Genomic DNA, 25,622 nt, shown 5'->3' with positions numbered 1-25,622 from the left:
TCCAACTATGGGACTCTATAATTGTATTCTTCCAAAACCATCAAGGACATTATGAGTCATCTTATCCGTCTCATTTTACAAATGAGAGAACTGAGGTATTGAAAAGGAAACAGAGCTTGAGATGCCTTTTCCCGTATCAGTGTTCTTTCCACTATCTTACCGTAATGGCTCACATTTATGCAATGTTCTTCTGTAACAAAGTGCTTCTAAATCCATTACCGCATGTGACCATGGAACCCTGTGCAGTGAGGAATGTGGTTTGGATTCTTGCTATGTGACAGATGGTAAAACTGATTCATACAAATATTTCATGGCTTGCCTACATTCACAAAGCTAGGAAGTAGCGAAGCTAACACTTGAACCCTTGTTCTTTGACCTCTGCTCCAGGGCTTAGTACACAACACCCTGTTACTTTTTGTTTTTTGCAGGCAAAATATGGGAAGAATCAAAATTAGTGTTCATTACACTGTTGAGGAGAGCACAAATACCCAATGCAAGTGTCAAAAATAAATTACTTAATAGCCTGAATCTCAAATAAGAGCATTTAAAAATCTGACTCACTGGGTTTTTCACTCCCCCTCCCTAACCCCCTGCCCAAGACAGATAATTGTTCAGATATGTTGATTTAAAGTGCTTCAAGTAGCCATTTAGAAAATAATAATTATTAATAACTACTTCTCATACACAAGTGGAATGGTCTCTATCCAAACATAGATGTGTTTACTAAACATGTGAAAATATGTCATAAATGAAATTATTTCTTATCCCGATTCCTTTGCCAGATTTTTAGTTTCATCAAAAAGACGAATATCGTTTGACTTCCTGCTTTTCTCAAATGCCCAATCAACTTCTCAAATTCTGCTGCTGAAGAGGGCAGAGAAATTTGGTGAAAGACTGAAAAAATCTCTGTGTAGTCACTATGCCTACAAGTCATATTCCTTCCAATTTGTGGAGTGTCTAAGGTAGAACCATAAAGCCTTAAAATAGTAGAGCTGGGATAATAATAACTACAGCTAGCACTTTAAGAGTTGTGAAGAGTTATGCAAATTTTATGTCATTTGATTCATTCAACCAGCCTGGGAGGTAGATTATTATTATCCCCATTTACAGCCAAGGGAAATGAGGCTGAGACTGGCTAAGGGACCTGCCCAGGGTCACACAGCTAATACATATATGAGGTTGGAGTTGAGTGTGGGTTTTCTTGACCCCAGGATATTAAAATGTAGACTGTTAGAAAAGAATATTAACAAAGAATAAGAGGATCAATTGAAGCAAAAATGTACTTAGTCTTTTGAGAGATTCTTAAATTCTAGTCCTTCTGAAAATAGAGTTTAGCAGATCACATTAGAGCTAAAAAGAATCTTAGATCATAAAATATTAAAACATAGAATGAAACAGCCTAGTAGTGAGGAGACAGAAGTTCGGACTTGAAGAAATGAAGGCCAGAGTCCAAATCCTCCCTCAGACTCTTAACTTTGTGACTCTGGATAAGTAACTAAGCTCTCAACCTCAGTTTTCTTATCTGCAAAATGGAGATAATAATAACAGCTCCTACTTTGCAGGTCTATTATGGGAATCAAATAAAATTGGATAGATAGATATAGATATAGATGCACACATGTATACTATATACACACAGGCATACATATATACATACATTAATATTCACACATATGTCTGTATGTGTATGATACATACATGTATGTAAGTACTTTGCAAATCTTAAAGCACTCTTTGCTATGTGAATGTAGGCAAGCCACGAAATATTTGTGTAAATCAATTTTACCATCTGTCACATAATGAGATTCCAAACCACACTCCTCACTGCACAGGGTTCCATGGTCACATGAGCACTAAATCAATTATTTTCAATCATGCCCAAATCTTGGTGACCCCGTTTTGGATTTTTTTGGCAAAAATGCTGGATTGGTTTGTCATTTTCTTCTCCAGCTCATTTTACAAATGAGGAAATTGAGGCAAACAGTTAAGTGACTTCCTCAGGGTCACATACCTAGTATCTGAGGCCAGATTTGAACTCATGAAGATGAATCTTTCTGACTCCAGGGCCAGCACTTTATTGACTGTACCACCTAGCTGCCTACAAAAACACTATACTATATTGCTTATTTGAGTAGGAGTAGGAGTAGGAGTAGGAGTAGCAGTGGCAACTAATAGGGCATTTAGGTGGCACAATGGCTGGAGTACAGCACCTGGAGTTAGGAAGACCTGAATTCAAATCCCACCTCAGACACTTACTTGCTGTGTGACTCTTGACAGGTCACTTAACCCTCTTTGCCTCGGTTTCCTCATGTTTGCATAAAAATTTTCCACCTAATCACAAGTTAAGGGAAAAAAAAAACACCTTCAGGAATTTCTTTTTTTTTTTTTCTTTTGATTTATCTTTAAATCAAGTACTTGTTTGGTCACAAATTTTTTTTTCCCAAATTTCTTTGGGCTTCCCTAGACATTTCCATTTGAATAGAGGGATTAGGAATCCCTCTCACAGCAATTTATACTCTTGGGTTTACAAAATACTGATTACTTAATTTCAAATTTTCATAGTTTTATTTATTTATTCAGTTTCACTTATCTCTCTCTATCTTTTGCCATGCAAGGTTATTTTTGATAATTACTGCTTTGCAATATATTTTAATGCCTGGGAATGCTGCCCCTCCATTCATTCTTATTTTGTTACATTGTTTACCTTGAGATTCTTGATCTTTTGTTCTCCAAAACAAAAACATTTATTATTTTATCAAGCTCTACAAAGTAACCCCTTAATTATTTCAATGTTATATTCTTAAATATATAAATGAATTTAGGTAGTATATCCATGCTTAGGGTATTGGCATGGCCAAACCATGAGTAATGACCTAATTGATCTGATTTGTCTTTTTAAGGAGAGTTTTATGTTTATATTAACATAAATCACAATTGTGTCTTAGTAAACTGACTGTCAGATATTTTATGTATTTAGTAGTTATTTTGAATTGAGTACTAATTTCTTTCATTTCCTCGGCTTTTGTTATTGTTAGATAGAAGTGTAGATAAATTTGTGGATTTAGTCTGTTACTTTACCATTAAGTAAATGGTTTTTATTTTCCCCTAATTTTGAACCATTTTTAATGTCCCATTTAAATTCCCATTGGTTATCATGAATGTACATCTGTCCATATATAAATATATAAACACATAGTTATATATAATATGCATATATACATACCTACATATGTAGTTAGATATGCATACATTTATCATTTAATATTCACATTCAAAAGATGCCCTGAATCTTTCAGGTATAAATTCTCTAATAGCTTATTCAGTTCAATGTTTTCTTGTCTCATTTTTGATCATATTTATTCAACTTAGATATTAAAATATCCACAATTATTATGTTATTACCTGTATTTTTTTCTGCAATTCAGATGACTGACTTTTCCATCATAAATTTAGATTTACCACTGATGTGTTACTTTCAAGGAGTGTACATGCTTCTATATCCTAACATTGTGGGGTATTTTTGTTTTAGCTTTGTATGATAGTATTGCAGCTCCTTTTTTTTTTCTTTTTGGTAATCTGCTGATGCATGACAAACTTTGTTCTACTCTTTCATTTTAATTTTACAAGAGTTAATTTTCAACTTGCTTTTCATATGCAACAAATTGTAGGATTTTGCTTTCTTAGCATTTTGGGGTTTTTTTTTGGCTTTATTGGATTGCTTAAAACATTTATATTAAAGGTTTTGACTATTAGAGATCTGGGTTTTCTTCTCCTTATTCATTTTGTGTTCATCTTTTAAATAAGTTTTTCTCACACTACTGTGAGCTAATCAGTTCCCATAGGATTCCCTCAGTTTCCTACCCTGTCCCAGATTCCATGAGTTTACTTAAATTGTTAACTTTCATTTTATTTATTTTTCTTGTTTATTTTCTTATTTAGAAATAACACTTGATTTGTTGTTACTGTTAACTATAAATGGAATGTACCTGCTTATCTCTCTTAATATTGTGAGTTTTTATTTTAGCTTTGTGTAATAGTATTTTTGCATTATTTATTTTATTGAATGCTATTTGTTTATTTATATTATTTATCATTTTATTGTACCTATCACATTACTCAGCTTTTGATTTTCCTTTCCCTCATTCAGGTAAATATGTTTCAAAATTATCCCTCTCCTACTCCCCCCCCCCCCCAAAAAAAAGCTTCTTGGCATAAGTAACATTCTTTTATAACATACTTTTTATTTTTTTCATCTTTTTGTTTTTACTTTACATTCATTGTAAATACAGTCCTCTCAGGTCCCTTAACTAGCAAGCCATTAATTCTAACAAAGATCTGAAAATGATGGGGGAAAGAAAATTAATTCAGCAAAACTGACCAACACGCCACCTAAGTCTGATAATATATACAATGCTCTAAATCCATAGTCCCTCATCTCTGTACATAAGTGCAGAGGGAGTTTTCACTCCAAGTGTTCCCTACACTGAGGGAATCTCAGGTCCAAACTCTCCTCCTACTAAAAAAAAAAAAGTATTAGGTACTGGCAATAAAGAGGTGAGTTAGCACATGGGACTTCTCCTTAGGGATCTTAGAATCTACTAGAGTCTGTGATCCACATCTTATCTCCCTATGTATATGTCTTATACTCTCTATGACTAAAGCACTGGGCTTTACTCAGTGTATAATAGTTGTTGAATTGAGTTTAATTGGTTTGACTATTTGCAATTCTCCTCAACTACTCTTTATTATCAAAATAGTTAATCCCACTTATTCAATTTCTTCTTTTCCCCAGAAATGGTGTTACTTTCTAGAAGAGCTAGACTCTGAGCCACTTTGGAGACTAACACATGATCATTTCTTCTGCTTCTAGCGAATGAACTTTAATCACACTAGTGAGAAAAAAAAATGGAGTTTTACAAAGGATAATATTTGATGCAATTAACAGGAAAACCTTTGTTTGACTATTCGGTCTGTCAGAATGAATAATAAGATGCCATTTCTGTTTCATTTTCTTTTTCATTGAAAACTTAGAAAGGCTTAAGATCCCTGCAGGTAATCAATAGGCCTATGTCTCTCAGGATGGTCAGAACAAAACCATACATCATTAAGATCAAATAGGTGTGTCCTGACTATTGCATTTTCTACAAGGCTACAAATTTCTGTTCTCCCACCCCTCTAACTGCCACTTGGGACCACCTTGCCTCTCTGTGATTCCCTTCCCACTGCTATCACCAAATCCAGGCTACCATTAATGTACAGCTGGATATTTGTAACAGTATCTTAACTAGTCTACCCAAATCCACTGTCCATCCAGACCAAGCATAATTGTTGTTCATCCTTCCCACTTCTGTCACCAGATTGAGGCTCCCATTAATCTATGGAAGTCCATTGTCTGCCCAGCCAAAATATAGTTTTGTTCATCCTTTACTTTTGAAGAGGACCAATGACATTATAGGGAATTATCTTGATTTGCATGTGAATTGGATTTAAGTGAGGCAGAGCTGCACAAAGCCATCACCCTTATTCTCTCTTCCAGAGTCATTGAAGGTCAGGGGCAAGACAGAAGTTAGATTGACTGGCAATGGCCCAAGAAGCAGTGTATATTGGACAAATACTGAACATATTCGCCTCAAAATAACACCATGAACAAAGTCAGTGGTTCTCCATTACCCCCTGAATAAGTTCAAACTCCCTAACCTGGCTTTCAAAGCTTTACAAAATTTGGACCCTATTTAATTCCCCAGATGGGTCTTGCACTTATTCCCTTCATACGTGCTAGATATCAGTTAAGCAGTATTCTACAAACAGATCACATGGTTTCCCACCCTCATGCCTTTATTTACATTATACCCACTAGCAGAAATTAAGTGACATGGTGTGGTGAAAAGATCACTGGATTTGGAGTTGACAAACCTTGTTTCAAACCTCAACAGCGTAACATTGATGAAATTATTTAGCTATTCTGAAATTCAACATCTTCAGCCTTAGAAGGATGTGTTTGAACTAGATGATTTATCAGATCCTCTAAATAACCTCCCCTTCCTCAATCCAAACTCTGACCATCCAATTTCTGCCCATCTTTCAAGGCTGTATTCAAATTCCATGTTTGCCATGAAAACTTCATGCAGAAGGGACCACAACCAACTTAGAGATAATATCACAATTTGGATCTTTTCTTACTCTTATTTTAGTATGTTTATCAGGCTATGTTATCATTGAGCTCTTGCTATTCTAGGTAAGATATTACTATATCTTCTTTGTATCTCATATGTTCTCTAACATGAATTGGAAGGGGAAGAGCAGAGGGGAGGAAAGAAGAGGAGAAAAGGGAGAGAGAGAGAGAGAGAGAGAGAGAGAGAGAGAGAGAAAGAGACAGAGACAGAAACAGATAGAGACAGAGAGACAGAGAGAGACAGAGACAGAGACAAAGACAGAGACAAACAGAGAGAAAAAGAGTTATGGAATTGAATTTCAGAGACCTATGTTGTTGCCTGGCTTTTCCATTTATTGCTCATGTCACCCTGAGCAACAAGAAACAAATTTTTGTACTGAATTCTGAGCTCACTGCTGGAGGGAAACTCAACGTTTAGTTAAGATATGATCTCCATCCTTATGTAGCTCAGTGTAGAAAAGAGATGACACAACCAAAGAACAGTATAATATGCTTTATGGTATATTGATATGTATGTGTGTATGTGTGTATGTATGTATACACATACACACATATATACATATCTATGTATGTATATATGTACACTAGAAAGATTTAATTAATCAACAAATATGTATTGAATATTTACAAAATGACAGGTAGTAGGAGGGAAGGAAAATTACCTTCAGGGAAAATCAAGGAAAACTTCATGAAGAAGGTAACATTGAATTTTAACTTCAAAGGATAGGCCATAATTTAATTGGTAGAGAGTGAGGAAGGACATTCTAAGATTAGGACAGAGAGAAAAACACAGAGATGGAAAAGAATTAAGATATATTTAGAAGTATAACTTCAATGCAACATAGAACATATATACACACATATACATATATGTGTATAAATATGTATGTATATGCATATACATATACCCACAGACGCAGACAGATACACACATATACATAAATACAAATAACCGGCAAGCTAGGTGTTATTATTATCCCCATTTTATATTTGCATAAACTGATAGACAGGGAAAGATAAAAAAAAAACAAAAACAAAATTTTGCCCAGAATTATCCTGTTAATAAATATCTGAGGAAGTATTAGAACTCAGAGATACCTGATTTCAAACCCAGTATTCTATGATCTTGTGCCACCTAGAATGGAAAAGGGTGTGATGATACATCTCAAAGAGTAAGCTGGTGCCAGATTTTGTTTAAATAGAGTTTAAATAGGAGTTGGAGGAAATGAGCTTTACATGGCAGGCAATAAACTCCTGAAGATTTCTGAACATAGAATATAACCAAACATATGTGTCAAAATATGGATTAATGTGGGAAAAGAATGAAAGTAGGAGGTAGGTATTTGTGAGGCAGTATGGTATAATTGATTGAACATGAGATTTGGAGACAGGAAACAGGTTAAAATTCTGCCTCAAACACCAGCTGTATGATCCTAGGAAATTCATTTAACTCTCTTTGCCTCTACAATTTTGTCATCTGTAAAATAAGGGGGTAGTGATGGCCTTTGAAGTCCTTTCCACACCCAAATCAATGATGCTATAACATTGGGAAGATCTGGATCTGGGCCATAATTATGGTCCTAGTGGGTGATAATGAAAGCCTAGACCATGGCAGTGGTAGTGGGAAAAGAGAAGGGAGATTCTACATGAAGAATGTCACAGAGGTCTTGAGGAGAACTTAACTAATTAATCATTAAGAATTGAGGTAAGAAGGATAAATGAAAATAAGCCCAAAGTTATGATGATGGGAGACTATATGAATGTTATTCCTCAGAGAGTAAAAGTAAAATCACCCAGAGCAGTAATTTTAATAGGAAAGCTTAGTTTGGGACATGTTAAGTTTGAGGGACTGAAGTGACATTCAGGCATAAATAATTTTGGCAATTTAGAAGGTAAAAGTGGAATGAGACATGGTGATGTGGTTTGCCAGAAATTAGAATAAAAATTGAAGGCACTGATCTCTCCCTGGGATTTCAATTAAAAATGAGGAGTGAGTGAGAGTAACAAGCATCTGATGACATTGTTTGAAAATTTGGGTGATTGGAAGGGTGACACTCAGCAGAAATAAAAATGTTAAGAAGAAAGGAGGGGTTTAAAGGGTGAGCATGTGTTGAACATGTTAATTTTGAGGTGACAATGTGATATTCTGATTCTACTCCTTCTTGCCTTGAGGCATATCCAGCCCCATCATTTTGCAAATGACAAAATTGAGACGTGGAGATGTTAAATTTATTTTCCAGAGTAATATAGGTAGTGTTTAAGACATAATTTAAACCTAGTTTTCCTGTTTCCAAATTCCATGCCCAAATAGACTATACCATGCTAACTCTCAAATGCCTACCTCCTACCTTCATTCTCTTTCTCCTTTAATTCCATCTCAATATCACTTACTGGACCATCATCCACTCCCCATTCCTTCTGGTTGGGTGTACCTAAAGACCATGTCCTATGCAGAGAGGACTCTTACCTGCTTTTCTTATTTCTCCACACACTTTCTCTTGGTGATAGTTGCAAACATTACTCCTGTATGCGTGCCTCCTAAAGCTCTATTTCCAAGCACATTGTGTTCCCTGAGAACTAGCTCCATATTAATAACTTTCTATTGGACATTTCCAACTGAATATCACTTAATCATCTCAAAATTAACATGTTCAACAAATGTTAACTCCTCAAAAACCTTCCTTCTTCCTAACATGCTTATTTCTCTTAAGTTTCAGCCTTCTGGAGCAGGCTTCAGAGGGCTGAATTGCAGGCAGCTGCGGCGGTTTCCAGACTTCTCAACCCACGAACACCAAAGACAACTTGGAAGGTCAGTGGGAAAAGTCTGTGACTGCAATGAGAGAAAGAGCTAGGTCTCAGCCACCCCCGGGGGCCGTGGCTGTTCCCTGAGCTTCTGGCCCACAGACTGAGGGGGGTTCAAGTAGCTGATCAGAGGGGGATTGCAGGAATCTCTTTGCCAGTGCTGAGGCAGGAATCTCTTGCTTTACCATTGCGTGGGTCACAGTTCTGAGGGGTGGTCCTGGGGCAAGGAGGAGTGCTGGTGTGGTGAAGCTTCTTATAGTGGTGGAGAGAAAACACCTCACCCCTTATCATAGCACCTTGGAAGAACTGAAAATTTTCAGGTCCCTAGAAGTATCTCTGAAAACAGCTGTACAAACCCCTGAAACTTGGGACAGTACATTCTCCACATTGGAAGCAGACTTTTACCTTGACAAAGAGTTTAAAACTCAAGTAATTGACCAGGATCATGAGTAAGCAGCACAAAAAGAATCAGACTATATTATCTTACTTTGGTGACAAAGAAGATCAAAATATACAACCAGAAAAAGACAACGAAGCCAAAGCTCCTACATCCAAAGCCTCCAAGAAGAATATGAATCAGTCCCAGGCCTTGGAAGAGCTCAAAAGGGATTTTGAGAAGCAAATAAGAGAAGTAGAGGAAAAACTGAGAGTTTTGCAAGAAAATCATAAAAAACAAGTCAAGAGCTTGCTAAAGGAGACCCAAAAAAATGCTGAAGAAAATAACACCTTAAAAAATAGCCTATGGGAAGCTAGGTGGCACAGTAGATAGAGCACCGGCCTTGAAGTCAGGAAGACCTAAGTTCAAATCTGGCCTCAGACCAAACACTTGACATGTACAAGGTGTGTAACCTTGGGCAAGTCACTTAACCCCAATTGCCTTACTTAAAAAAAAAAAAGGAAAAAAATAGCCTAACCCAAATGGCAAAAGAGGTTCAAAAAGCCAATGAGGAGAAGAATGCCCTAAAAAGCAAAATTGGCCAAATGGAAAAGGAATTCCAAAAGATTACTGAAGAAAATACTTCCTTTAAAATTAGAATAGAGCAATTGGAAGCTAGTGACTTTATGAGAAATCAAGACACTGTAAAACAAATCCAAAAGAATGAAAAATTAGAAAACAATGTGAAATATCTCATTGGAAAAACAACTGACCTGGAAAATTGATCCAGGAGACAAAATTTAAAAATTATTGGACTATCTGAAAGCCGTGATCAAAAAAAGAGCCTAGACATTATCTTTCAAGAAATTATCCAGGAAAACTGGCCTAATATTTTAGAACCAGAGGGCAAAATAGAAATTGAAAGAATCCACCGATCACCACCTGAAAGCGATCCCCAAGGGAACACTCCTAGGAATATTGAAGCCAAATTCCAGAGTTCCCAGGTCAAAGAGAAAATGTTACAAGCAGCCAGAAACAATTCAAGTATTGTGGAAACACAATCAGGATAACACGAGATTTAGCTGCTTCTATATTAAAGGACCGCAGGGCATGGAATATGATATTCCATAGGGCAAAGGATATAGGATTACAACCAAGAATCACCTACCCAGCAAAACTGAGTATAATCCTTCAGGGGAAAAAATGGTCATTCAGTGAAATAGAGGACTTTCAAGCATTCTTGATGGAAAGACCAGAGCTGAGTAGAAAATTTGACTTTCCAATACAAGACTCAAGTGGAACATGAAGAGGTAAACGGGAAAGAGAAATCATAAGAGACTTATTAAGGTTGAACTGTTTACATTCCTGCATGGAAAGATGATATTTGTAACTCATGAGACCTTTGTCAGTATTAGGGTAGTTGAAGGGGAAAAAATTATAAGTACGTATATATAGATATAGATAGATAGAGGGCACAGAGTGAGTTGAAGATGAAGGGGTCATATCTGGAGAATAAAACTAAGGGGTGAGAGAGGATTATACTAGGAGAAGGAGAAAGGGAGAGGTAGAACAGGGTAAATTATCTCACAAAAAAAAAACAGAGAAGAAAAGGCTTTTACGGCGGAGGGGAAACGAGGAAAGGTGAGAGGGAATGAGTGAATCTTATTCTCATAGAATTTGACTTAAGGAGGGAATAACATACACGCTCAATTGGGTATGGAAATCTGTCTTACCCTGCAGGAAAATAGAGGGGGAAGGGGACAAGAGGGTAGGGAGATGATAGAGAGGAGGGCAGATTGGGAAAGGGAGTAATCAGAAGCAAATACTTCTGAGGAGGGTTAGAGTCTAAAGAAAGAATAGAATAAATGGAGGGGTGGGATAGAATTAAGGGAAATAGAATTAGTTTTTCACAGCATGTCTACTATGGAAGTGTTTTGTATAACTGCACATATATAACCTATATTTAGTTGCTTGCCTTATCAATCAGGGTGGGCGGGGAGGGAGGAAGGGAGAAAATTTGGAACCCAAAGTTTTAAAAACACATGTTTAGAGAGTTCAGGGAATTTCCCCTTGAGTGAGATCTAGTCCTCTCTGTCTCTCTGTCTCTGTCTCTGTCTCCATCTCTGTCTCTGTCTCTCTCTCTCTCTCTCTCTCTCTCTGTCTCTCTCTATGTGTAAGAGTTTGTCTCTGTATCTCTTGTTGAGCTGAGATATTTCAGCTGATATAAATCAAATGGGGAAGGGGAAATGAAACGAACAACCATTGATTAAGTATCTATTATATGCCAGACACTGTGCTAAGCACTTTATAAATATTATCTTATTTGATCTTCACAACAATGCTTGGGAGGTAAATACTGTTATGATCCCCATTTTACAGTTGAGGAAACTGAGGTAAACATAGGTTAATTGACTTGTCTAAGGTCATACAGGTAGTTAAGTATATGTCTACGTATTTGAATTCAGATCTTTCTGACTCTAGTCCCAGCAGCCTATCCACTGTACCATCCAGCTTTTTTATGGGAGAGCTTAATCACTTTCTATATTCACCTGTACAAGTTCTCTGATTTTTGTTTGCAATTTCCCTGAATAAATGAATTTATTTGCTAAAAAAAAAAAGACTATACCAATTTAAATGGAAAGAAGGAGAAGAAAGTAACTGAATGCTACATAATTATGACTAGGCTTAGCCCTAAAGAAAAGATAAGAAAATGTACTTCCCTCTCTATTTGGCAGAGGTGGGGGACTATAGGTATGGAATATCATGCATATTCAATTGATGTATGTGTGTTAGTTTTACTGAGCTGTTTTTTTTTCCTCCTTTTTTATTCTTTGTTATAAGAGATAGTTAGAAGAAAGGATAGATTTAGAAATGAAGGTGATATAAAAACCATTAAAATTTTAAATTTAGAAAACAAAAAAAAGTGTCAGCCTTCCAATCAACCAAGTTTTTAAACCAGATGTCATCAGACATGCATTAGTCTCACTTGCTCCTGCACATTTCTAATTGGTTTCCAAATCTTGTTGATTTTGCTTCTGAAATATTGTTTGTATCTGTCCCATTCTCTCCACTCACACTGCCAATACCCTCATGATTCTTTGCCTAAAGTATGACAGTATCATCTCACTCCATTTCCTGAACTTTAGTTTCTCCTCTCATCAATCTAGCCCCCACAAAGTTGCCCAACTTATTTTCCTAAAACATAAGTCTGACCATGGCACTCTGCTCAAAATGTTTCAATGATTCTCCATTACTCCTTTAAAAAAAATAATAAATCCTCTGCTTAGCATATCTATCTATATATCTATCTGTCTATCTAGCTCTTTAGGTGTTAGGGGTGTCAAGGAGGATTAGCACCTCTAGTATGAGGGTTTTCTGAGCCCTTTCCAGGGCTGCTTATCTACCTTTGGTGTCCACCTGATTCACCCAACTTTTACCTGTGGCTCCAAGAAGCTGTAGCATGTGTAGTGGCCCAGACCATGGCAAACCATCTCAGCAGATGAGCTAAACCAGGTTGAGGGCAACTGACAAGCCTCAAAACCATCAGGTAGTTAAGAAGATGTCTACCCCAAGCACATGAAGACTCTCCCTGGCAGACTGGGTAGATGAGACCAGTTTGTTCCAATAACAGTGAAGGCAGCTGAAGCAGGTACTATGGAGTGCTTTAAACATGGTCAGGCATCAAAGATGCTAAGGTCATCCATTGCGTCCTGGGCCATCACCACTCATTTTAACTTTTGTCCTGCCACTGGATTTCAATGACTGAGGAAGAGAGAGTAATGTTGACAACTTTATGTAACTCTTCCTCACTTAAATCCAATTCATGCACAAGTCAAGATATCACCCATGATGACATTGGTCCTCTTCAAAAATTAAGGACAAGCTATAACAGTATCTATTTTCCTGTCTTTCATTTCATATCATCTATTTATTTGTACTTGTATATACATACACATACATACAACCTCATTCCAGCCAGCCATACAGAGCTGTGATTCCAGACTTTTGTTGCCCCCCAATTATTCAGGCACTTTCAACACCGTTGCTGGGGTGCCACTTAGGATTGAAATAAGAACATAGGAGATCCTGATGACCTTGTGATTACAGTAGTAAGAGATTATGGGAGGTCCAACATTCTCTAGACATTTTGAAACTGGAAAGACCTCCTCTGGTTTAAAAAGGAAAATGATAAGGGGAGAAGACCTTTTCACTCAATGATGAACATATTCACATCTGGTTATACCCTTCCCATCCCAGTGATATTGAAGCCATGTATATAGTTCATAATCCAAACCACTTTCCTTATCCCATCCAATTCCTTATTCCTGTCCTGTTTAGCCTTTCCAGCCCAAAGTTCCAACCAAACACCCTGCTACCTTCCCCTGTGCTTTCTGAAATTCCTGTTTCATAGGCAACAAACTTCTCTTACTCTAAATCTTTTCCTCTCCCACTCCTTCCATATTCTGTCTATTACTGAAACCTGGATCCCCTATAATGAGACATGCAAGCTAGCTATCTTGTACAATACTGGCAGTATCATCACTCATTCTTGTTAGCTAACTGTTCAAGGCAAGGGAGTTGGAATACTTGCTCCCCATGGCCTCTTCCAAATTTTCTCTCTACCTCCATAACTCAGTAACCATAATCCAGTAATTGATTCTCCCTCTACCTTCCTAAACACTCAGTTTCTCAAAATATTTATAGCTCTAACCTCCCCCATTCTCCCAGCTAAAAACCTTACCTCATATTACAGAAAAAATTAAGGACATTCACTGTGAACTCTCTCTTCCTAATTCCATTCACTCAGATGCCTTCTTCCAAGATCTCCTTTTTCACCCCTGTCTGACATGATGAGGTGTACTTGCTCCTTATCAACGCTGAGCCCTCTAACTGCTCAAATGATCCCATTCCATCCCATCTCCTCTAAGACATTGCCCCATCTATCATCCTTATGTTTCCATTTATTGTGTCTTTCTTATTATAAGGCCAATTCTATTTTTAAGGTGTTATTTTCTTCAGTATTTTTGTGCATCTTTTATCAAGCTGTTAATTCTCTTTTCATAATTTTATTTCATCACTCTTATTTCTTTTCCCAATTTTTCTCTGTTACTCTTGTCTCTTTCTTTAACTCTTCCAAGAATTCTTGTTAGGCTTAGGTTCATTTAGCATTTTTTAAATTTTTTTTTGCTTATAGCTGTTTTCACAATATTGTATTATGAGATTTTCTTGGTTTGCCCTGCCACTATAGTAGTGTTTTTATGGTCAAGTTCTTTTATTGTTGTTGTTTGCTCATTTTTCCAACCTATTTCTTGACTTTGAATGTTATGTTGACTTTGGGCTCTGCTCATCTCTGCTCATCAGCTTCATTCACTTCTTTTTTCAGAGCTAATTTTGGGGAATCTGTAAGTTTTTGGTGCTTCCAAGGTAGTGTAATCTAGGGAGAGGTGTGGTCACTACTTACCTAATCTATACTCTGGTCTTTACCTTGCTCCCTTGCTACTACAGTATTATTGTTTCTCTTGGCCCTGGAACTGTGACCAGGTCACCTGTTCTCCTGCAACCATGAGTGCTAGCATTCCTCTCTGCTTTGGAACTGAAAGCAGGTCCCCTGCTCTCTTATGACTGGCCATTAGTACTCCCCTCTGCCTGAACTGTGGATGGGTGATAGAGTTACAAACCAGTGCCAATGCACTCAGTTCCAACAAAGGGTCCGCTGTAATTTGTTTCTGAACGTTGTCCCATCACCTTACCATCTCTGGACTGACAGCTTCTCAAGCTGCTGCTGTGGTTATTGCAGCCCACATCCAAGGCTTATGGCCGGTGCTGCAGCCATACACTGGACTGACTCTCAAATCTCTTCTGGCAACATCCTGGGTTGCCTGAGGCTAAAATAATGTCTCACTCTGACTTTTGTTGGTTCTGCTATTTCAAAATTTGATTTGAGGAGTTATTTTAATGTTGTTTGGAGGGGAATATTAGGAGAGATTAGCTGGGTGGCTGCCTCTAATTTTCCATCTTGGCTCCACCCTCTCTTCCTGACTCCAGTTCTGGCACTCTATCCTTTGTGTCACTCTTGGAAAATAGTAGGTGCTTAATAAATGTTCACTGACTTGACTTGAATTGAACTTCCAATGTCACATCTCTAACTGCCTTTCAGACATCTCAAACAAGATGTCCAGTAAATCTTTTACACTCAACAAAGCCAAAATGGAATTCATATCTTATTTTCTAAACCCTTCTCCCTCCCTACCTTCCCTATTATTATACAGGGCAACACCATGCTGCCAGTCTCTCAGGTTCCCAATCGATGTACCATCCATGATATTTTCTTATCTTTTACCATTCCCCTCATATCCAATCTGTTGCCAAGCCTATTGATTTTACCCTTGCAACTTCTCTCAAATATATCTCTTTCTCTCCTCTTACCCTGCCACCAGTCTGGTACAGGCCCTCAACACCTCACACCTGGACTGGTACAATAGCCTACTGGTGGTTTTGCCTGCTTCAAATATCTCCCCACTCCAATTCATAATCCATCTCTAAAGGGATTTTCCTAGAGTGTAGGTCCAATAATGTCACTCCTTGCCTCAATAATTTTCAGTCACTCCCCATTGCCTCCAGAATCAAATACAAAATCATATTTGGCATTCAAATTCATGATAACCTAGCCCCCATCTACCTTTCCAGTCTCCTCATACCCTACCCTGCCAGGAACTCTTTGATCTAACAACGCTGATCTCCATGCTACTCCATGAATAAAGATATTCCATCTCTAGACTTTTGGGAAATTTATTTGGCTGTCTCCTGTGCCTGGGATGGACTACCTCTTCATTTCAACCTACTGGCTTTTTAAAGGTTCCATCTAAAAATCTCATTTTCTACAGGAAGACTTCCCCAACTCCTCTTAATTCTAATGACTTTTCTCTTAACTATTTCCTATTTATCATGTATATTTATTGACTGAATGGTACTTGGCCAAAGTTGAGAATTTTCATTTCCTCACCCCAGAGAATCCTCTTGAGCCAGATGCTGTAAAGTCACACGCTTAAATTTCTAGAATTCCATCTCTTCTAAGCTCCCTTGATAATTTTTAGATGATTCATCTGCCTATCCCCACATGATTCATATGCAAACAATGAAGTTCCTATTCTCACTTTAATTGGAAAAAATGAACATATAGGGGACCTGAAAAGTCAAGAAGAAAAAGTGAGGGAAGGGTACACAGTTTAGAGGGGAAAGATGCTATCAAAAAGCCAGTGACATTTGAAGAATAAGTCAAACTAGGACTTAAGGAACCACATAGTTGTGGACCACCATTATATGTACTCCAGTTAAAGGACTCATCAGTAAAGATGGAGCATCTCAGGGTATAAGTATCTCCCAGATGGAAAGGCAAAGTGACTTGATCCTCTGGTGAAGTGAGAAGTTTCATTTGATTAATGAGGCTACTCCAAACTCAGATTGAAAAAGGAGCCAAATGACCATCACCGGCAAGAAGGAGGTTGAGTGATTAAGAGACAAATACTATAGACAAGTTCATTCCTCCACTATCTTCTTTTGGTAGTCAATTTATCTCTGGTGAAAGGAAGAATAGAGGTGTTAAGAAAAGGAAAATTCATGCTCTAAGATTGCCTAAGGGAGGTGTTGGTAAATAATGATTACACCTATATGCCAAAGACAGAAACTACCTCTAGCTGGGGTAGCTGGTTTAACTATGTTACAAAATACTTCCACCCATACCAAATATTTCCCCTAAAAAGTGGAAAACATTTCACTTAGAGACAGTACTGCCATGCTGTTTCATCTCCTGCATGAGGAAATTTAAGAAGATGAGATGCCAAATCAGCTGCTATGCTAGTACTATTGAAGAAGAGATTGAGGACACCATGACAAACAGATGATGTGGCAGTCTTTTCCTTCTGACAAGATTTGTCAACTCACTGAATATGAAGTAAAACTGAGAGTGAAGAGAGGAGAATGACTCCTAGATTTAATGTAAACATGGAAGAATAAAAGAATGGAAGTGACCTTGACAGAGATAAGGAAGTTAAAAATAAAGGTGTGTTTAGGGGTAAAGATTTTTTTTTCATATGTTCAGCTTGAGATGTCTATTGGACATTCAGAAAGGAATTTTTAGAAGACAGTTCATGATATGTGATTAGAGCTCAGAAGGGAGACAAGGGCTACATATATTGATCTGAGAGTTGTCTACATAAAGATAATGGTTAAAACTAAGGGAGACAATGAGGTCATCAAATAAGCATATAGTGAGAAAAGAGGACTCAGGATAAAGCATGGTGTATAGTCCATTCATAGTGTCATGATGCATGGGTTATCTGCAAAGGAGACTAAGAAGGACTGGTCAGAGAGGAAGGATAAGAACTATAATATATTACTATCATGAAATCTCAAGAGGAAAGAATATTCAGAAGGAAAGTGTCACTACAGAAAGTTCAACGAGTCAGGACTGAAAAGAGACCACTAAGTTTAACAATAAAGAGATCATTGGTGAACTTAAAGAGAGCTTTTTAGGCAAGAGATAAAAAGTAATTTTATCAACAGGTGAGAAGTGAATGGGATATGAAAAAGTGGAGACAAAGGAATGTATGCAACTTTCTCTAGAAGTTTGTTTATAAGAAATAGGAGACGAGAAAGCCAAGGTTGAGTGTCTTTGAGTATAAGTCGAATTAACATATGTAAAATGTTTTTATAAATCCTAAAGTGTCATATAAATGTTAGCTACTATTGTTGTTGTCATTGTTGTTTTTATTAGGTCAAGTGAAGTTTTTTTTTTTGAAGATGGAAATCTCAGAATGTTTGAAAATGTTGGAAAAAGAACCAAAAGATAAGAAATTGAGAATTAGGCAGAAAATTGGGATATCCAGAAGTACAATCTATAGGAGGAAAAGTAAAGGGAGGTAATAATGGATTGACTTCACTGAAAAGAAGGACCACAAATTTATTAGACATTAAAGCAAAGTTAGAGAACATTATAGATTATACTGAGATGACTTGATTGTATTAATACTTTGTCATAGCAAATATTTCTCAGTTCTAGGAATATACCACATCCAAAAAAATGTATTCTAGTCTGAAAATTCATTGTGACACATTCAGGGTTTATCAAGAGGAAGGCAATATTGACCCATAAATGCATGGTTTATCATAATTTCAATGATTCCTCACTTTCAAAAAGGATCTTTAAATGTACTGGTTATTAAAGTCATGGAGACTATATGTAGTAACTTGCTCTCCTTTCTTTTCTTTTCTTTTTTTTTTAAATCAAATGTTTGACACTGAATTTAGATCTAAAAGATTTAATCAGTTCTGTAGGCACTAGAGGTCACTCTTACAATTTTGTATCTTTCAGCTTTGCTTTTGTTATTTTCCTTAATGTGATTCAATTTCAAGTAAACCTTCAGTGAAACATACTAATCCTGCTGTGATGACATTGCTGGGTGTGCCTGAACCACAAATACCATGGTAGACATAGGACCTCTAACCAGTGAAACTTACATTAATGAAGAAGTGGTAGAAATATTTGGTTGGCTACTGAGTCTCACTAGTACATTGAAAACACACACACACACACACACACACACAGAGTGTGTGTGTGTATGTGTGTTGTTTAAGATTAGATAGATTTAGATAGATATCTACATCTAAACAGGTAAATAAGTATATGTGTGTGTATTTAAATAAAATTATTCATCTACCTATATATTATCTATTTGTCTCTCTTGCTGGAGTGTATGTTCAGGGAGGACTAGTACCTCTGGTGTGAGGGCTTGCTGAGCCTTTTTCAGGGCTGTTTGGTGTCCTCCACTTGTCACTCAATTCTCTACTGTGGCTCCGAAAGTCTGTAGCATCCACAGCAGCCACATCCCATTGAAACTTTCTTGGCAGGCTAAACCAGGTTGAGGGTAACAGACAGATGTCAGACACATCAGTGAATTAGGGAGATGTCTATCCCAAGCATGTGAAGACTTTCCCCACACAGAATGGGCAGATGAGGACAATTTGTTTCAACAGACCATGAAGGTGGAGGAAGAAGATGCTGCAGAGTTTTGGATCAAACTTAGAGCTTGGTCAGACATTGAAGACACCAAAGTTATCCTCTGGATCCTTGGTCATCGTGAGTCATGTTGAGTTTTGCTTTGTCACTAGACTTTGATGACTAGAAGAAAGAGTGAGGCTGATGACTTCGCACAACTGTGCCTCACTTAAATCTAATTCATATGCAAATTGAAGCATCACCCATCATCTACTATTTTATTATTTTGCTACCTTACTTACTATTTTGCTATTTTATCTACCCTGAAGTCCTGTGGTGATAGCTAGTGATGAAGCAGTGGGTATGGATACACTGGAAGCTGGAGTCACAGCCCTGCATGTAGGTATCTCAGGCCATAGGGTCTTCTTCTCACTGTACCGAAGCAGCAGTGGGATTCAGCAGCAGCCCTCTGGATGCCTGAGCAGTTTTTTTTGAGGACCACACTGCTTATCTCCTGGCATGAGGAAGGGGATAGAAAAATTGCCCTAAAAATTATCTGCTTCACTCAACTCTGGCCAAGGGGGATCGCATACTGTGGTTGAAACATTATATAAATGTTAAAAAACATTTTTGCAAAGATGTGTACTTATCATTGGTATATGGAATATATGCACACTCACAAACAACAGGAAATCTAGTAGACCTGAAAGATAAACATCTCTTGTTGCAAGAAAACTCAGCAAGTACTGCATCCAAATAGCAGCCCTGTGTGAAACAAGACTGGTAAATAAAGACCGTCTTACTGAAGTAGGAGCTGGATACATGTTTGTTTGTTTGTTTGTTTGTTTTTGTTTTTGTTTTATTTTTTCTGGTGTGATCACTGTGATAAGGAACCCCATGAAGCTGGTGTAAGTTTTGAAATTACATCTAATCTAGTCAACAAGCTTATATGCCTACTAAAAGTAGTGAACTAGAGGCTCATGACAGTGCAACCGCCACTTGGAGGAAGGTACCATGCCACCATCATTAATGCACATGCTGCCCACATGACAAACTCTGATGAAGTCAAAGGAAAAAAAAAAAAAAAAACGAAGACCTGGACGTCTTCAGTATCAATGTGTCAAAAGCTGATAATTCTGGGTGAACTTAATTCCAGAGTAGAGACAGGCTATCAGACATGGCAGAGAGTCCTGAGGAGGAATGAAGTTGGAAAGAAGCAACAGCCACAAACACTTACTACTGAAGATTTTCCTTCTCATCATATTGTCATCACCAACATTGTCTTCCATTTACCTAAAAGCAACAAAATGTCACTCACACACCCCTGTAGCAAGCATTGACATTTAATAGACTACATCATTGTAAGGAGAAGAAATAGGCAGGATGTTGGAGTTAAAAAGTGATGTGTGGTGCAGAGTACTGGATCAATTATAGACTTATCCTCTCCAAGCTAAATATTCATATTTAATAAAAGCAGCAGCCGTAAGGCAAGATGACTGTCAGTAGGCCTAAAATCAACAGATTAGAGTTTTGTTTTTGTTTTTGTTTTCTCCCATGAACAATTTATTGCTGACCCAGAAAAAAAGTTGAATCAGTACACAGTTAACAACAAGGGGCAGAAAAGGAATGTACAGTTTTCAGTGACTTAGTGTACAGCACTGTGTTTGCTCATCTAGGCCCTAACACTTGCAAGCATCAGAACTGATCTGACAAAAATGATGGAGAAATTTAGAAACTGCTAAATGAAAAATGAGACCTCCAAGGTTTACCATCAGGACAATTCATGTGTCTTTCCAAGAAGGTAGTATTTAACTCCCTCAAAAGTAAAGTGCAAGTGAAACTTAGAGAGATTCAGGATTCCTAGCTTTGTAAGAAAGCAGATGAGATTCAATTTTATGCTGATATTAACAATGCAAAATACTTCTATGATGTCCTGAAAACTATTTATTGGCCAAAGACCTCTGGGATATGTCAACTACCCAAAGCTGAGAGAGCCACACTGATCAGTGATAAAGACATAATCCTGGAGAGATGAGCTGAACAGTTCCACAATGTTCTCATCACACCATCACCAACTAGTACTGAAGCCATTGGTGATACATCTCAGGTTGAAGTCAATTCCTCTCTAGCCAAACTTCCACCTGAAGAAGAAGTATTGATTGTCATTAGGTTCCTCTTATGTGTCAAAGTGGTTGGCACTGATTCCATCCCATCAGTGATCTATAAGGCAGGGGGTCCACTGTTTATATATAAGTGACTGAAATCTTCTGGGTTACATGCAAAAGGTTTCCCCCCAGGAGATCAAGGATACCTCCATTTTCCATCTCTATAAAGGGAAAGGAAACAGATTGTTTTGGGATAATCACAAGAGAGTCTCTCTGTTTCTTAGTCATTGCCAGCAAGATTCTTTTTTTTTATTCTTTTCTTTTCTTTTCTTGATTAGTTTATTTTGATTTATCAACAATCACTTCCATAAGCTTTCAAGTTTTAATTTTTTCTCCCCCTCCATCCCTGCCTCTCTCCCCAAGATGGTATGTAATCTGATATAGGCTATACATATACTTTCCTATTAAATTTGTTTTCACATTAGTGATGTTGTAAGGAAGAATTAGAACCAATAGGAGGAACTGCAAGAAAGAGAAAACAGAAGAAAAAATAGCAAATATTATGCTTCGATCTGCATTCAGACTCCATAGTTAGTTCTATCTTTGGATGTGGATGGCATTTTCCATCATGAGGCCTTTGGAAAGTTCTAATCTTGCCTAGGATGAAATATTCTATACATGGTAGGGGGTGGGAAGGAGAGATGGTTGAGAAAAGAAATATGCTGAAAGACAAGCATATCAGGTAAAGATAGAGGCAAGAGACAGAATGTTGAAAAGAGAAAAATTAGTCCAAGTTTTTTTTTTGTTTGTACACACACACACACACACACACGTACAGTTCATATATATTTACATATATATATATAAACATACACACATGTATATATGTGTACGTACTATAATACTAAGACTGTAGAGAGATGCCCTCTCTTGAAATACAGATGCTAAATTCATTTCTCTATGTAAAAAAATAATAACTAAAGATACAGGTATACCTGAATTTTATAGTATATAGCTCTTCAAGGATACCAAAGAACATGTAGGCAAATTCTCTTAATTTACAGATGAGAAAACTGAGGTTGATTGAGATTAAGTGGCTTGCCTAAGGTCACACAGATCAAGTAGTAAAACTAGAATTCAAACTAAAGTCAATCAACCATTCTCTGTACCACAACAGACCACCTTGACCTTTAAAAAAACTTTTTTTTTGTAATATGCTTTTTATGGGTCTTTCTTTTGTTCAGAAGATTTTAAATGGAAACTACTTATCTCAGTGCCTGGTTCATTTGTTGTTCTTCAGTTGTTTTAGTCAGTTCCAACTCTTTGTGACCCCATTTGGGGTTTTCTTTGCAAAGATATTAGAGTAGTTTTCCATTTCCTTCTCCAACTCATTTTAGAGATGAGGAAACTGAGACAAACAAGGTTAATTAACTTGTCCAGAGTCATGCAGTAGTGAGTGTCTGAGGCCAAATTAGAACTCATGTTTTCCTGGTTCCAAGCCTGGTGCTCTATCCACTGCCCCACCTAGTTCCTCTGGTTCATAGTAAGGGCTTAATAAGTGCTTGTTAACTGACTGACAGACAAATCTCACAATTGCAAGTGAGACTCATGAAAATATATGAACAGTCAAGATCAATGTCTGATTCATTAATTAAGGTCACAGTTTTGGCAAAGAAAGTCAGCAAGGGCTTAATTCAATGATCAAGGAAGGAGATCACTAAAGGTCATCCCAACACATTGGATTTGGAATTGAGTCAGTTCAAAAGCTGACTTGAGTACCAACAATTTAGTGGTCTTGGTCAACTCATTTCCCCTCTCTGGGAACTCAACACTCTTTTCTATAACGTGAGGAAGTTGAACTAATACCTTTCGTCTCTAAATCCTGTAATCCTGTGATTCTTAATCACAAGCAAGAGGAGAAGAGATGTAGTGAAATTTCAAAGTGACAGGAGAGCAGGCAAGAGAGAAACAAATACCTTTTTTAACTGCTCTGTGATTGCTCCTTTCTCCATGCACCCACTCCCAGCCTACTGGATAATTAGTGTGTGGCAATCAATCATTATCTTCAATGAGACACCTGCTTGGGTGCCTGGGGTTTGAGTTCACATATGCCGGGAATGAGAATTTAAACAGTTAGGAAAGGGGGGAAAATGTCAATTGCCCTCTATCCTTTTTCTTCTGATAAAATCAAATTTGTTATGTCCAGACTTTTGGCACATCTGGCAGGAAAGACTGGACTGCTGGCAGAGGACATTGCATGTCAGAACCAGGATCATAAAGAGCAAAGTGGTGAACAACATGTGAAGTCAAGGGTCAAAGCTGAAGAGTTGGAAAGAACAGTTGTCATGTTGATAGAAATGAGAAACAAAAACTGAATCTGTGGAATTCAGGCTGAGATTAGCACAGAGAACAGGGTAGAGAGGAGAAGCCAGAAGAAAATGATGCATTCTTAACAAGACAAATCAAATCAGAGACAGAACTATCCCCTGTGTGACAGTTCCCAATGGCCATTAGATACAACATGTTTGGACTTCTGCTCAGAATAGGCTGGCTCCATGGGCTTCTGTTTATAAAAGGGGTGTAGCTGTCAGAAGCCAACTGTATCCTATAGGTTTTGCCCTTTATATATTGTGCATAAGGCTCCATATTTGTATTTTCTCTAGATGAATGAATGAATAAAAAAGGCATTTATTAAGCATTTGCTATACACAGAGTATCATGCTAAATGCTAAGGATACACGAAGAACTCTAAAACAATCTTTCCTTAATTAGCTTACATTCTAATTGAGAGACAGCACAAAAAGAGTTTTCAGCAGTATGTTACCTGAAAAGTTCCCATGATCTTTAGGGCATAGTAGCAAACTAGCTGTAGATTCTTCTTCAATGTTATTTCCAACAACAAAATCATATCTAATTCTGATATTAAATAATATGATAGTGCCAAGGACTTTGGAAGTTTTGAGACATCCTCCCCTCATCCCACAACACTAGTTATTGGTGACGAGGAAGATGGAACACTTGCAGACAGTGAGTACAGCCTTCAGTACTGGTTTGAGTCCACGGCTGCAGAATAAACTTATTCATCTATGAGAATCCAACAATAAAGTCAAAGTGCCAGATAAGGAGGGAAAAAGAGTACTCAAAGTAAACAAAGAGAGCAACAATAAATGAAGGCTATAAACCAGACTCTGATACATAGTCCTTGTCAAGGAAAAAATGACCCCCCTAGGCCTCAGTTTTCTTATCTGAAAAATGGAGACACCAATGCTTTCATCACTGACTTCACAGAGATAGGAGGAAAGTACTTTGTTATCTATAAATCTCTCTTGAAAAGTAAATTTCAAAAACATTGAAATGTGAACATTTAAATTACTGATGGGCTCATCTACTAAGTCACAGGCTCAGCTATTCATATATGATCAGAAGACTGCTTGGGGACTTATTGAAAGGCTCCAAATAGATTCATGCATTCATTAAACAAGCATTTATTAAGTACTTAATACGTGCTGAGCATTCTCAAAATATTTTGGTGACTAGTACCAGGAATAGAACTTGAGGAAGAAAATGGAATATGGAGTAAAAGATGATGGGGGAAGCTTCTGGGGAAATTTGTCCATTGTCTTAGTGGGTGGGTAAGTGAAGAAGTTACAGAGACCCCATCCCTTGTGATCTTCAGAGCAATAAGAGTTAGTGTTAGGAGATACAGTAAAGATTGCTGCTGTTCAGTCATGTCTGACTCTTCATAACCCCATATGGGATTTTCTTGGCAAAGATTAGAGTGGTTTACCATTTCCTTCTCTAGTTTAGTAAAGTAAATACAGGTTAAGTGACTTTTCCAGGGTCACAAAGCTAGTGAGTATCTGAGGCCAGATTTGGACTCAGGATTTCCTGACTCTAACCCCAGCACTCTATCCACTGAGCCACCTAGCTGCTTCCACCTTAAAGAGAGACTAAAACAACACTCCAATTTTCCTTATCTAAGGAGGTTACACACATACACACACACACACATACATATATGTATATATATATGTACCTTCAAACCTTAAAACACTTTATAAAAGCCTACCACCACCACCACCACCACCACCACTACTACTACTACTACTATTACTATTACTGCTACTACTATTACTATTACTATTACTATTACTATTACTATTACTATTACTA

The sequence above is a fragment of the Vombatus ursinus genome, unplaced genomic scaffold (assembly GCF_900497805.2).
Source record: "Vombatus ursinus unplaced genomic scaffold, bare-nosed wombat genome assembly UNPS02014864.1, whole genome shotgun sequence".
Classification (NCBI taxonomy): Eukaryota; Metazoa; Chordata; class Mammalia; order Diprotodontia; family Vombatidae; genus Vombatus; species Vombatus ursinus.
This window is presented reverse-complemented; position numbering follows the sequence as displayed.